We start from the raw sequence: 13901 nt of genomic DNA, 5'->3' as shown, positions 1-13901 counted from the left end.
AACACAGACATCACCTAGGTGTTTTGCCACCTAGGAGTTTTTCTTACCTCCTTTATCAAATTGCTGCCACTTGCAACTTTCTTTGGCTCCATTTTGGCTTGTTTTACAGTAAAAGTAAGTTTGAATCTTCATTTATCCCTTTCATTCATCATTTATGACACTCTTGATCTTAAGGAGGGTCTAAGGAGAGCGTCAACGTGCAGAAGGAAGAAATGGGAGTGAGAGATTCAATGGAAATAGGCTGTTCATCAGCTGATCCACCAAACGTTAAGATCATAGCTAAAAAAAACCCAAACAACCCCCTTAAAATAGAAATAAAATTAGAAAATAAGAAATAAAAGAAATGAGGTGAAAAATGGCTTTGGTCATCAATGTTGTCCATTGGATTTAGATGAGGGGAAGATGCAGGATGGCCCAAAAGAGTCACAGAGTTCCTCTGGGAGAAGTCCTTGGTCAAGTGTTGAATAAGCCAGTCCTGACCACACAATGACCAGTGATCAGACCAACAACATCTACACATAGTCGGCTGCCGTTTGACGCCCCTGTGCGACATGAAACTCCATTGTTCCCTTGAAGGATGATGATGGTGGTGGACAACATCTCAGACGGTATCTCCTCCATCAGGACCGTCAAGGGAGGAGAAAACCTTCTTCCACCTTTCAATGTCCCATATTTGGTGCTCTTATGCTCATTCCAAACCTTGAAGGAGACCAGGCCTTTGAAGATGTTTCTTCTCGGATAGATGGAATCTGATGGTCATGGGGCCGCACTCGGCACCGGTACCCATCTTCATTCGGGACCAGGATGCCGATGGGATCCCCCGGCTCATGTTTTGACTTTTTAGTTCTATGAGCCTCAGGATGTTTGGAGAAGTTAGAAATGACTGTCCATTCTAAATATCAGCGAATGTTGCCAAACGCAGCGTTCTGTCACTGTCTTGATTTCCAAGTGGTGTGAATTGCAAGAAGCAACAGGAAAGACAATAAAGACAGACAGGAGTCAGGGAGACATGACACCAATATGGAGCTAGCAAAGCATGGAGATGATGTCTGGTCTTCCTTTCACACTTATTACTCCAAGTAAAATGAATCAATGTGGGACAAACCTCCACCTTTCTGTTCTCTCTGTGTCTCTGGGGGAATCACGTCATGACTTGTGGCTCAGGCCGCCACATTGTCCGATTTATGAGAAGGTTGATCTTCATAAAATCCCTGTTGGCGTGCGAGTGTCATAAAGATGAACTTTTTAATAAGCCTGCAGTCCGACCATGCTGACAGGCTGTTTGGAAAAAGAGACATCATAACTTTTACTAATCACGTCAACAGTGGCCTCTGTTCTACCCCGCAGCCCAGCTGGCGCCGTGACAAGCTGGCATGTCCCACGCCAGCGCCGTGAAATTGAAAATACGTCTGTCATTAACTTTGTTCTTTGTACCTGGGCTCTGAAATTTCTTCACTTTTCCGCTGTGTTCCTTTACAGCTGAGGTGGAACTTCTATCTGTGCTCCATCTTACAGTAAAAGTTTTTTTTTATTATGCTGCCCATATGCTTATTTTTTAAAATATCACCAATTATTATTGATTTGTTGCCTATAACCCACACCGGATTGCTTTTAGCATCTTTAATGTAAAAAATATCAGTGATTCTTCAATGTTTCTGGAAAAGGTTTGACACCGCTGATGTACAAAGTCCATCAAAATTTGTTCTCAATCAGAAATCACTCCACACTCTTTATTGCTCTCTGGTTCTACCATGTCTTACTTATTGTGTGGAAATATGGGCTGATAGCTATAAAAGCAATCTTCACTGGCTAAATGTACTGCAAAAAAGGTCAGTAAGGATAAATCATAATGCCGCCTATAGAGAACATACTAACTCCTTATTTCTAAAATCACAAATACTTAAACTTGCGGATATAGTTCATCTTCAAACAGTACGTGACAAAAAAATTAATAAAAATTAATAAAATAAAGTTTAAAAAAAACTTTACTAACTAAAAACTAAACTAACTTTATATTAGGAAAGCAGGAAGTGAACAAATGTAACAGTTACTGATTGTAAAAGTACCAGATGGAGGGGTAGGATTTAATGAGCTTTGCTTAGCATACAGACAAACAACCATTTACACACACATTCATACCCAGCATGTTTTTGGAATGTGGGTACCCTCTCCGGGTACTCTGGTTTCCTCCCACATTCCACATGGCCGAGGGTGGGATTGAACCCAGGTCTCCCAGCTGTGAGGTATGCGCGCTAACCACTCGACCAATTCCAACTGTTCCAACCATTATTTCTAAAAAAGTCCTTATTGGTACTGTTCCGAATACTGTATTCGGGTTCGGTTCCACCCCTATTGGATGAGTAGATGTTGGAATGAGGTGAATCGGTGGCGAAATGTTGAAGTTGTAGTGGGTAATAGTAGTTTTAAAATGTAGTTTGGACAACCTCAAACATTAAATGAGTTATACCATATCCCATTTTCCAACAATTCCTGCAAATTTGATCCAAACCCATGCAGAACCATGACTTATTTTGGTCACAAACTGATCAATGGCAGCAAAACCATAATCTTTGCACTTGGTGGATGTAATAAGGTCATGAATCTGAGGAGAAAGTTGAATTCTTCATAGACAGCATCCTTTGTCTTCTTTGCTAACGATGCTGGCTTACACGTACGCTTGATTTGTGGGCGTTTGGGTCTTTGAATTATTTCAGCTCTATTTGAAATGTCTAATTTTGTGCCTTTTTCTGCAATGCTGTCGTTCCGTTTCACTTCCATCCTTATAATCTTCTCTGAAATGCACGTTTCACATGTAATGATGTGCGCTTTATTTTTGAAACAAAGTCACCTAAGGCATGTTTCAAGGCTATTTTCCCAAGAATAAATGAATCTCAACTTGGGTTTTTACCTGCCGTCCTCAGGAAGGCAGAAGTGTGAATGTGCAGCGATGGCTGTTCCTCTGATTGCTGTTGTTTGTGCTTGATGTGCTTCCAGAGCGGCGCCGCCTGAACAAAGAACCCGCCTGTGAGCAGACGCCAGGGAACCCGCCGCTGTGAAGCATCAGTCAGGTAATGCCGATCGACAGGTCCGGGAGCACAGATCAGTGTTTGGGAAGCCAACGGGAGACTGTATCAAGTCACGTCAGGCGGGGGCGGGACAATGAAGCCGGAGCGACAGCGTCGTGATCAAAGCGTAACAGGTGGAGGCTTTCATGGAATTTAGCCTTTTTAATGACGCGTCTGAGTAAAAATGAAGCCAAAAGTGGCTTAGTATGCCTTATGCTTGATGCCCAGACAAATAAAACTGACTTCGAAAGAAGTCAGGATGTAAAAGGCGGACTGAGCTCTGCAATTGTATTGCAGTATGTTGTCAACCTAGTGTGTACTGTTAGCTTGTATTGCAATGAGTACACTGAATACGGTATGTATAATCATGTTAGCACAAGTATGAAAGTGTCTGAGTCTGGGTGTCATGTACCCAAACCAGCCGAGCATTCCTTGGACCTCTGTGACTGGAACGCTGGTACCATCCCGCCAACTTCTATTCTGTGCTGTCAACATTTTGGTTTGGTTTTAAGCATCTGTTGGTTGGCTCTTGGTTTTTGAAGGTTCCAGAGTTGGTTCCCTCAATAAGCCACACCTTTCACTCAGAAAATTGTCTCAGAGCAGCTCGTTCTCATTCCAAAAAGGAAGGAATCTCACCCACACGCAACTCTTCATACTCCCGCAGCCAGTCCACCTTAAAGGGGACCTATTATTACCTCATTTTCCACCCTTTGTATTGACTAGTGAACTCCTATAGAGCAGTTACACACAATAATCTGCACAGAAAACTTTCTAGATCTTCCAGAATCTGCACCTATTCCAGCTGGGTTTCCTTCCCGCCAAAACGGTCTGTTTTAATTTATTCCACCTCTGGGCACGCCCACTCCTAACGATGAATGAACCCCACTTTCTAATGTGAATAATTGAATGAATGAATGAAGTTTTTGGAGAGCGTAATGAAAAGTTTTCAGGCTGGAGACCCCTGACTTACCGTGCATGAACTCCAAGAGTAGGCACTGCTGGTGATCCTCCAACCTCGCCTGCCCGAGGAGGAGCACTCATTGTCTCACACACTTTGTCAGAGCATCCCTAGTGGACACACAGCATGTCCGACATTAATGCACCTTTCCTGGCGAGAGTGGATATTTGGTGGATATTTCACATTCATGTTCACAAAAACTGTCCCATATGACATGTTTTTCACTTGCTCCAATAACCTGAGCAAGCCTGAGCTTGCCTTGTTACACAGAAGCAGAGCTTGGGGGAGGGCGGAGAATGTATCTGGTCTTTAGCCACACCCATAAGAAACCTTGCTCCTCTGTGACATCACAACGCCTTCAAAGACCTTTTTCTTAAAGGGGACCTATGATGCATTTTCCATAAATGTAATTAGAATGTTGTATTCTGGAGTTTCAGATCATGAGGTTTGCACATTTGAGAATTTTTTTCTAACGCTCCCTGTGACATCACAGTGAGACAGACATCCTTATACTATGGGCGGGCGTGCCCGGGTACAAGTTCAAGCTGTAGACCTGCTCTCCCCTGCTCTGCTGCACTGTGAAGATTTCACATGTTAGCACTGAGTGTGACCAATCACAGCAGGGTGAGCGTGCCTGGAGGCGGGATGTGGGTAGAATAAATTTAAAAAGAGTGTTTTGGAAAGCTAAGGAAATCCAGCTGGTATAGGTGCAGATTCTGGAAGATCTAGAAAGCTGTATAGGAGACCACAACTCAATATAAAGAGCTGAAAAATTAGCATAATAGGTCACCTTTAACTTTAGCTCGGTGTGTGGATGTGGTACTTCCTGTTCATTTGGTCATAATACGGGGTTAGCAAGCAGCATTTAGCACTGTTAAGTCTGCTGGTGTTACAGTACCTTGTTGGTTACTGCATGGTGTTACAGTACCTTGTTGGTTACTGCATGGTGTTACAGTACCTTGTTGGTTACTGCATGCTGTTTCAGTAGCTTATTGGTTACTGCATGGTGTTACAGTAGCCTGGTGGTTACTGCATGGTGTTACAGTACCTTGTTGGTTACTGCATGCTGTTAGAGTAGTTTTTTACGCTAGTCTGTTGTTTCAGTTTGTGTTTAGGCGGTTAGTGTTTTGTGTGTTCCACTGTGTTTTGTTACACTTGGTGCATGTTATTACAATACCTTGTTGCTACTGCACATTTCTACGGTTAGGGTATGCTGTTTTGTCAGTGTGTGTTGGTCAATTGTTTCTGTCTTTTCATAGCTTGGCGTTACACTTGCTAGTCACACTAGGTTGTTAGATTTACCTTTTACAGTATATTGTTACAGTACTCTATTATAGTATGGTGTTACAGTAGCTTGTGGTGGTATGTTACAGTAGTCTGCTATAGTATGTTGTTACAGTAGTCTGCTATAGTATGGTGTTACAGTAGTCTGCTATAATATATTATGACAGTAGTCCATTATAGTATTGTGTTACAGTAGCTTGTGGTGGTATGATGTTACAGTAGTGTGCTATAGTATGGTGTTACCGTAGTCTGTTATAGTATAGTGCAACAGTAGTCTGTTATAGTATGTTCTTACAGTAGTCTGCTCTAGTATGGTGTTACAGTAGTCTGGTATAGTATGGTGTTACAGTAGTCTGCTATAGTATGTTGTTACAGTTGCTTATTGCAGTATATTGTAAACAAGGCATTTCCAGCATGTTGTTATGTTACAGTGGGTTGTTGCAGTAAGTTGCTACAGTCGTCTGCTATAGTCGGCTGTCACAGTATATTGTTACTGCATGTTACTATATGTTACAGGGGTGTCCCACTCTGTCACACTGTAGTATGTTGTTCCAGTAGTCTGTTAGTGTCGCTTGGTGTGGTATGTTACAGTTGGTGGTTGTCAGAGTCGCTTGCAGTATCTTGTCGTCTGTTGTTGGGTGCAGTAGCTTTGTGCTGTATGTTGTTACCGTAATGAGACATTACATTCCTGCAGTCTTGCTTGGCAGCAAAATGGCAACTTCAACAAGATGTGCAGTGTGAGTGTGTGTGTGTCCTTATTTAGGCAGCTCATTTACAGTAAACAGATGAGTTAGAAATTCTGTTTATGTAGCATCATGGGGGGGTGCTGGTTTGGGGGGAGGGGGTGGCGTGGGAAAGACCAAAAGAGGAGGCAGAGCATCTTCTGGCTCACAATGATCTATTTATCAATTCCCCATCCTATTTCTCTCCTCCTCCTTTCTTCTCTTCCTTCTTCTTCGCTGACTGACCTACTTGCTCATCCTCTTCACAGCACTTTCAATTCAACTTAACAACACTTTTTTAACACCCCCACTCCCCCCACCCCCATTTTTTGTCTTTTTTTTCTCTTTCTTGCTGCTGCAGCAGCTGCACCATCCCTGCGCTCCCATTTGCTCCCTCATTTCATTGACTTTAGATTGCTTATCTTTTCCCGGAACAAATAAGATACAGTGGAGACAATTGGCGTTCCCGTTATATTGTTTGTTTCCAAGTGGAAGAATGAAAGCGCATGGATAATAAGAAGAGTGGAGCATTCTGCTACAGTCTCCTAGTGAATATGTAAATTTATACTCGAGCATAAAAGCTGAGCAGATGATTGGAGGAAGTATGCTTACATACAGTCGGGCATGCAGTTTTATGTCAGATGTGTATTTGTTTTTTCACCAAAGTACAAAGATGTACATTATGGAAGCACAGCTGGAGACTTTCTGAAGGACACTTGAAGGGGAATGGATATTCTTCGCCAATCAGAGAAGAATTCCCAAGTTGCTTTGTTCTGCTGCAGCAGCCACCGTGTCATACTTTGTGTGACAGTCAGTACGTGGATGCAAAGTGCTGCGCTGGGACCGAGACTGCGCCCGTGTGAGCTGACAGCATCCGACAGCGTGATGCAACAAACATGTCCACAGTTTGTCACTTGACATTTTCAGCAGATACTTTTACACGTACCTACTCCCAGGGATAGTCGCCCGCAGACTGTTTGCTCAACTGCAGAGAGATGCAGGCATCCATTCTGGGGAAAGGCTTTTTTTTTCCTCATTATTTTGCACAGACCACTTCAAAATGTACATTATTACTCATGTTTTATAATATATTTATCATATTTAATAATGCACACATGCAGTATTATAGTGTTTTTTATTCCAAAAACCTTTCCCTGACTAAACTAAAAAATATTTTTTGCATGTTAATTATTATAATTTGGTTATTTTAACGGTTGATATACCATGTAGGACCAACATATTCTATTTAATATATTATTATTGTGGCTGCACGGCGGACGAGTGGTAGGCGCACACGCCTCACAGCGAGGACACCGAGTTCCATTCCACCCTCGGCCATCTCTGTGTGGAGTTTGCATGTTCTCCCTGTGCATGCGTGGGTTTTCTCCGGGGACTCCGGTTTCCTCCCACATTCCAATAACATTCGCTTCATTATGAAGTAGAAAATGAATGAATGAATGAATATTATTATTGTTTTCTATAAATGTTTGATTTAAAATTATATTAAAAAAAACCCCTAAATACATATCAAGCTAGTTATTGAATCAAATGCTATATTATAGTTGTGTAACTATTTAAATTGTAGTTATTTACTTGGAAATGGAAATATTTAAATCAATTTATCAAAGGATTACAAAAGTATTTCTCATCAGTTTGTAAAGAATTGTACATGTTGTAGTATTTTTTGAAATCACAAATAAATGTCACTGCTGGATGGGTGCAGGCTGGGCAGAGCGCCGTGTGTGGGGAGAGGACCTCCAGCACATTACATTCCTGTGAGGGCTGCTGTTGGCACCATGGAGAGCACCTGAGAACCTGGTGTAGATCTGATTGTGTCATTGACACGCTCGTTGGTTGCCTTCAAGTTAGCGCTGCTGCCTTCAGTCTGGTTTAGAACCCCAAAGTCAACTTTTTCCAGCGGGAGCCAAGAAAAAAATGATAGTTTTTGTTTGAGAATCCCAGACTCCTTCCAAGCTTGCGGTCTAGGCTGGCTAATGCTGTCATGCATTATACAAGAGCGAAGACTCCACCTGATATTTTTATGAGTCACTTGATGTGCCTGTGGAAACGTATGGCTGCTAATGAATCATCCATCAGCCGTCGTATCTGCAGGTAGCCTGGCTGGCACTCAGGCCGATGTCAGAGTGATTGGATTAGCATACATCAAGATCTTATCGCAGTGTGAGGCCGACCTATCCCTGGCAGCGTTGCATTAATACAAGTCACAGCCTGGGAAACGGACGTGATTATCCAGATATGAAAAGCAGATGAATGTCCCCTGATTATCGAGCGTCTGGGTTCATTTAACACTAAAGGTGACGATTACAGTCGATACCTATTTAAGTTACTGGTGTTAATGGTAGGGAGGAGGGCTGTTAAATGTAAGGCTGACAAGGCTTTGAATTGGTGTGACAAAGGTACGGGTTTTGATGACTGGGATACTGAGGTGCAGGGTGGCGATACCGGGGAGGTAGCTGTTGGACTTTGAGCGGACACAGGGTTTGGTTTGAAATGATTATTGCCAAGGATTAGGGACGATGTACTGTAGGTTGGAATGGAATGGCCTTTATTGTCATTATACAAGATGTACAACAAGATTGGAGAGCTTCTCCTTTCAGTGCAATAGTCAAGTTAAAAAAAAAGTATACAAAAAGTAAAGTAAAAAAGACAGTTTAACAAGATATATACAGATATATACCAGATATCCAAGATATAGACATAATATTGCACAGGAGCAGATATGTATTGCAGACATATTGCAGATATATTAATTTTTGTGCAATGATGAATGGGTCTGCAAATAATGTTGTATACAGATGAGTAAAGGTCACATATGAGTGTATTGTATTGAGTTGTTAAATAAGTAAATATGTTTCGAGGTAGTGACAGATTGCTGTGGATGTTTAAGTTAAGGGGCTCTAATTTTGTAGACTACGCACAGGCACGGCGCAACCGCTTTACCACAGCCCAGTTTAATATTAACCAATCAAATGAACGAACGGGTACTGTAGATTAAACTGGCAAGGGTACAGGTGGAACACGGGGGGTACCGGTACAGACGATTAAACTGGCAAGGATACAGTGGAACATAGGGGGTACAGGTACTGAAGGTTAAACTAGCAAGAGTTTAGGTGGTTTAACATTCTATCTGCAGAGGGTACAAGTCCTGAAGGTTAAACTGGCAAGTGTACAGGTGGAACGCAGGCGGTACAGGTACTGAAGGTTAAACTGGCAAGTGTACAGGTGGTGATCACTTGGGCTTGTGAAGCTGCTGGTGTTTGGGGTTCGGTTGAAGTAGGTTGGCAACGATCGGTCTTATGGGAGAGTAGATGTGGGACGGTTGGCTTTGGGTTGTTTAGAGTTCGGGTGGACAGGACACAGGTGTTGAGGATACAGGTACTAGTGAGGTTTAGAATGGCGACAGGTTGGAGGCATTCAGGCGAGAAAGGCTTGTGATGTGGAGGGTGCAGGTGGTGAGGTTTGGGGAAAAATGGAGGACTAGAAGGACGGTGAGCGAGGGAGAGGTTGATGTGTTTTCAGCTGATACACTTCCCCGCTGATGTTGGCTCTCATTTGTCTTGGCTAGAAAGGAGAGAACCAAGATGGAATACTGATGATAGCACACACAGCCTTATCTTCACCCCGTCCTCCATTTATTCTCTCAACACATACTCTACATTCTGTCTGCTCAACTGATTTCCTGCATCCCGTCTCAGCTCAGCTTCGCAGCTCTCTCTCTTTGTCGACCCATATTTCCCTCTATCTGTGCATCCCACCATCTATCCGGTTCATCTATGCATCCCTCCACTCAGCCCCCGCTGCTTCCCTGCTTGCACTTTCTCACTCACAAGCTCCCTTCCTCCCTTCTTCCTGTCATCTGGGCATCAGTGCAGCCCCCATTCCTCCCTCTCAGTCTTCACGGACATTCCTGTTGGATTCAGTGTGGCCCGCCTGTCCTCCTTCATCGGGCAGCCACCCGTCACCCCTGCACTTGTCCCCTCTCAGGGTCGCGTGAGCTGTGTCGGGGAGGTCAAAACTCAGCTGGTAAGACATGAAATCAGAGGTGTTTACGTTTGTGACAGCGAGCCGGAGGAGGGCAGCTGAGTCATGTGTCCTTGTGTGGCGCTGCCATGTGGACAACGAGACATTTTTTGAACGCACGAAACAAGCTGTCCGTAGTGTCTGAAAATGGATGGATGGATGAATGAATGAATGAATGAATGAATGAATGAATGGATGAATGGATGGATGGATGCACATCATGTCGGACAAACCTCCTTTTTCACGGACATGATACCCCCCTGACCCATCTACACATAACAAATCAATCCCGGAGCGCCGCCATTTATCCGTGAGTCAGCTACAGATGTGGGCGTTTCATCATGTTGTTTCTATTTGCTGCATATGCTTAGCTATATGCTTAACTTAGCATGTTAGCACTGTAGCAGTGCTACACAATGTAGTGCTTCTGTGGGAGACGAACATAGCTCATTAGCATTAAAGCTAAACACAAATGTTGAATTTGCTTACGTTGAAGACCAAGTGAGCGTTGACGCTGGATCCCCCGTGGAAAAAACATTCAACCTGCAGCGCAAACTAAGTGAAATTGTTTGTTATGTGCTTGTAAACGCATGTCAGCGATCAGAGAAGGCGCCCAGAGCGAGAAGATGCTATCACTGGCCACATCAGACGGCAACATATCGTCATATTTGATCACACTGGATCAGCTAACAGGCACGTTTGGCCTTTCCCACCTGCTGGGTGAGTCATGTGAGGCTGTCTCGTTATGAGTCGGTGCAGCACCGCATGCCTGCAGCCATGCGTGCAAACATCCTAAAGCGAGCCAGGCTCGAGCGGCCAGCGAATCTTTTGTCTCTTTATAGAAGAACTAGGTAGAAACACATTAGTGTTTGATCTATTTATGATGGATGTATTCTGCTTCCAGGCATAGACAGGTGGGACTTTGGTGTTTACTTCCTTCTGTCTGTGAAAGTCATATAACAGGGGTAGGCAACCTTTGTCTCAGGAGCCAGACGTGGCTCTTTTGATGACTACATCTGGTCTCAGACATGTGTCAATGAGATAAAAATAGATGTACTTATTTATGGCATGTAGTATTTATTTACTATCCTATCCTTCCCATATTTGTGGGTCAGACCCCAAAACTCCATTACTAGATAAAGCGGTAGCCCACCCGGGTCATTGAGAGGTGGAGAAGTAAACTGCTTTCAGCTGGCTAATTCTAGAGAGCCAACCCTATAGGCAAAGAAGATGGCAAAAAGAAAACCATGCAGCACCACAAGCGGCATTAATGGTAAGAAGTATTTTGTTTATTATTGGGTAACTTCAGTGTAATAATGTTATTAAAAAGAAGAAATTCAGAGACTTATTACATTGTAATAACTGCAAAACTAAAATAAACTGCAAATTTCCCCACTGAGGCACGAATAAAGGCATATCTTGTAAAATTGTTAGTCTTGCTTAAAAATACACAAGTCGTTAATACGATAAAAATACGCTATGGCTCTCATAGCCGGAAAGGTTCCCGACCTAAGGTTTAGGTTCTTCATGCTCCTGCACTAAATGTCATTAAGCTTTGATGGTGAAACTCATGCTGAAACATTTGTCAGGTTCATGAAGGACTCCAAACTCTTCCACGTTGACAAAAACACCTTTTAGTTTTGCCGAAGACTAAATTGTCCTCATGTTTATAGAAACAGGTATGTTAGGTTCTTAAACCACTTGAAATGCTCTTTGACGCTGATAATGATGTGTAATTTAGCTCGATAGAAGACTCAGCTTTGGGTCATTGAATACTCCAAAAGTCTAGCAAGCTGCATTAAAGGCTGTAAATTGAGCGTGAATGGGTGGCTAGCATAGGCTCCAGCTCCCCATGGCCCTGCAGAGTATGGGCGTCATAAAAATGGTTTAAGTCATCATCATCCACTCTGTAAACGTTCCTGACATCTTCTTCTTCAGGCATGACGCATGGGAGGCTTACAGGCCGCCCAAGAGAGACCACCACTACATTAGACTTTCCTCTTTTAGAAGTCGACCAATGGGAGGTCAAAGTGCACTCCACATCCAATTCTGTCACCCAAACGTCCACATCTCCAGGCTTACGCTCACTGGCTGCTCAATAAAATAAGACGTGATTTATGGAAAAAAGCCATCAGTGTTGGCCCAAAGGTGCAGAGGAGCAGCGCATCTCACCCGCCATAGCCTGGCTGCTGTTTATCTCCATGACTGGAGTGCTCTCTTGCTGGCCCATTAAAGCAGGACTCTGTCTTGTTTGGACGTGCTCATTCCATCCTTTAGAGTGTCCATTGTTGAGAGCTGATGCAAGCTCTGCTTCATGAATATTGTCACCACACCAGATAAGATTGGCCATAGCAGAAGCAAACACTGCCATATGACATGCAAAGAACCGCCGGACGAGAGGCACAGCCAAAGAATCACTATTTGAGAGGTATAGAACCACTGTATGAAGGCAAAGAACCCCTATGTGAGAGGCAAAAAACCGCTAAACGCAAAGCCGAGAAACACTATACAAGAGGCAAAGAACCGCTAAAGAACTGCCCAAGGTGCGCCTTATGAGAGGCGAGGAACTGCCATAGAAGAAGCAAAGAACCACCAATGAAGTGCCTTCAAAGATGCAAAGAACCACCAAAGAACCAAAGCTACAGAACCACCATATGGCAAAGTACTGCCCAGAAGCTGCCTTACTGGAGGCAAGGAACAACAATACGATAAACAAAGAACTGCTGGATGAGAGGCACAGCCAAAGAATCACTATTTGAGAGGTACAGAACCATGTATGAAGGCAAAGAACCCCTATGTGAGAGGCAAAAAAACGCTAAACGCAAGGCCGAGAAACACTACACAAGAGGCAAAGAACCGCTAAAGAACTGCCCAAGGTGCGCCTTATGAGAGGCGAGGAACCGCCATAGTGCCTTTCAAGATGCAAAGAACTACCAAAGAACTGCCATAATATCGGCAAAGAACCACCAAAGAACTGCTTGGTTTTGATAGCTCGCTGTCGGGAGCGGTTCAAAGACAGATTGTTCTTTTAACGGCAGCACTCTTGGCAGTAGACTCGGCACTTATTAAGTGAAGGAGACAGGAGGACACAAACATTAGCATAGCTATGTTACAGTGCTAACATCATGCTAGGTTAGCCTATTCGCTACATTAAAACAAAATTATCGAACTTACAGCTCCTAAACGTCTGCATCTGACTGGCAGACAGTTGGCGGAGCTGTATTCAAAGATGTGTAGCGAAGCCTGTTCTTTACATTTTTTACAAAGTGGTGTATGCGCGGGGTGGTTCATCTAGCTAGGGTCAGACGATGCGATGTTTGGGGTGTTGGAGGGTCTCTGTTCTCAAAGGAAAACAAGCAAGGGAGGGAGATGATGTTCGGCGCTCATGAGCAGGCGGCAGGGTATTACACTACAGTATTACAGTATTATAGTATTACAGTACAGTACTACAGTATACAGTATTACACCATGGTCTCTTGGTAATGTCACCTTCATTTTGTGTAAAGCTGCTCATGGTGCTCCTCAGCAACTTTTCAACCAAACTATGGTCCAGTTGGTAGTCCTGAATTTAGAGATGTCTTTTTTTTAACTTGCTGCTTCTCAAGACCAACGTGGTACTGTTTATATCTACTTTTTTCTGTGTAGTTTATGCACACATGGAGGTAAGAAAGACTGTGATTAGGGTTTGTCGACTTGTCCTAATGAAAGATAATAACACTAGCACATGACTACTACCATGAGAACCAGAGTACAGAGCGCCAGGAGCCATCTGGCGTGGCCCCGGAAGGTGAACTGTATTCGGGCACATAGTTGCGATGTATCTGGCAAACC

At 43.4% G+C, this 13901-nt stretch overlaps 1 protein-coding gene across 1 annotated transcript in view; it reads left to right on the top strand.

Annotated features, from left to right (window-relative positions):
- LOC131142006 (protein ELFN1-like) overlaps positions 1-13901 on the top strand; it is a 79820-nt gene that overhangs the window by 28403 nt on the left and 37516 nt on the right. The window contains exon 2 of the mRNA XM_058091637.1: positions 2995-3068. The gene's annotated coding sequence lies outside the window, so the exon portion shown is untranslated. The remainder of the gene's footprint in view (positions 1-2994; positions 3069-13901) is intronic.

Source organism: Doryrhamphus excisus, chromosome 1 (assembly GCF_030265055.1).
Source record: "Doryrhamphus excisus isolate RoL2022-K1 chromosome 1, RoL_Dexc_1.0, whole genome shotgun sequence".
Classification (NCBI taxonomy): Eukaryota; Metazoa; Chordata; class Actinopteri; order Syngnathiformes; family Syngnathidae; genus Doryrhamphus; species Doryrhamphus excisus.
Note: the sequence above shows the minus strand (reverse complement) of the source record. Positions and strands in the feature narration are given on the sequence as shown.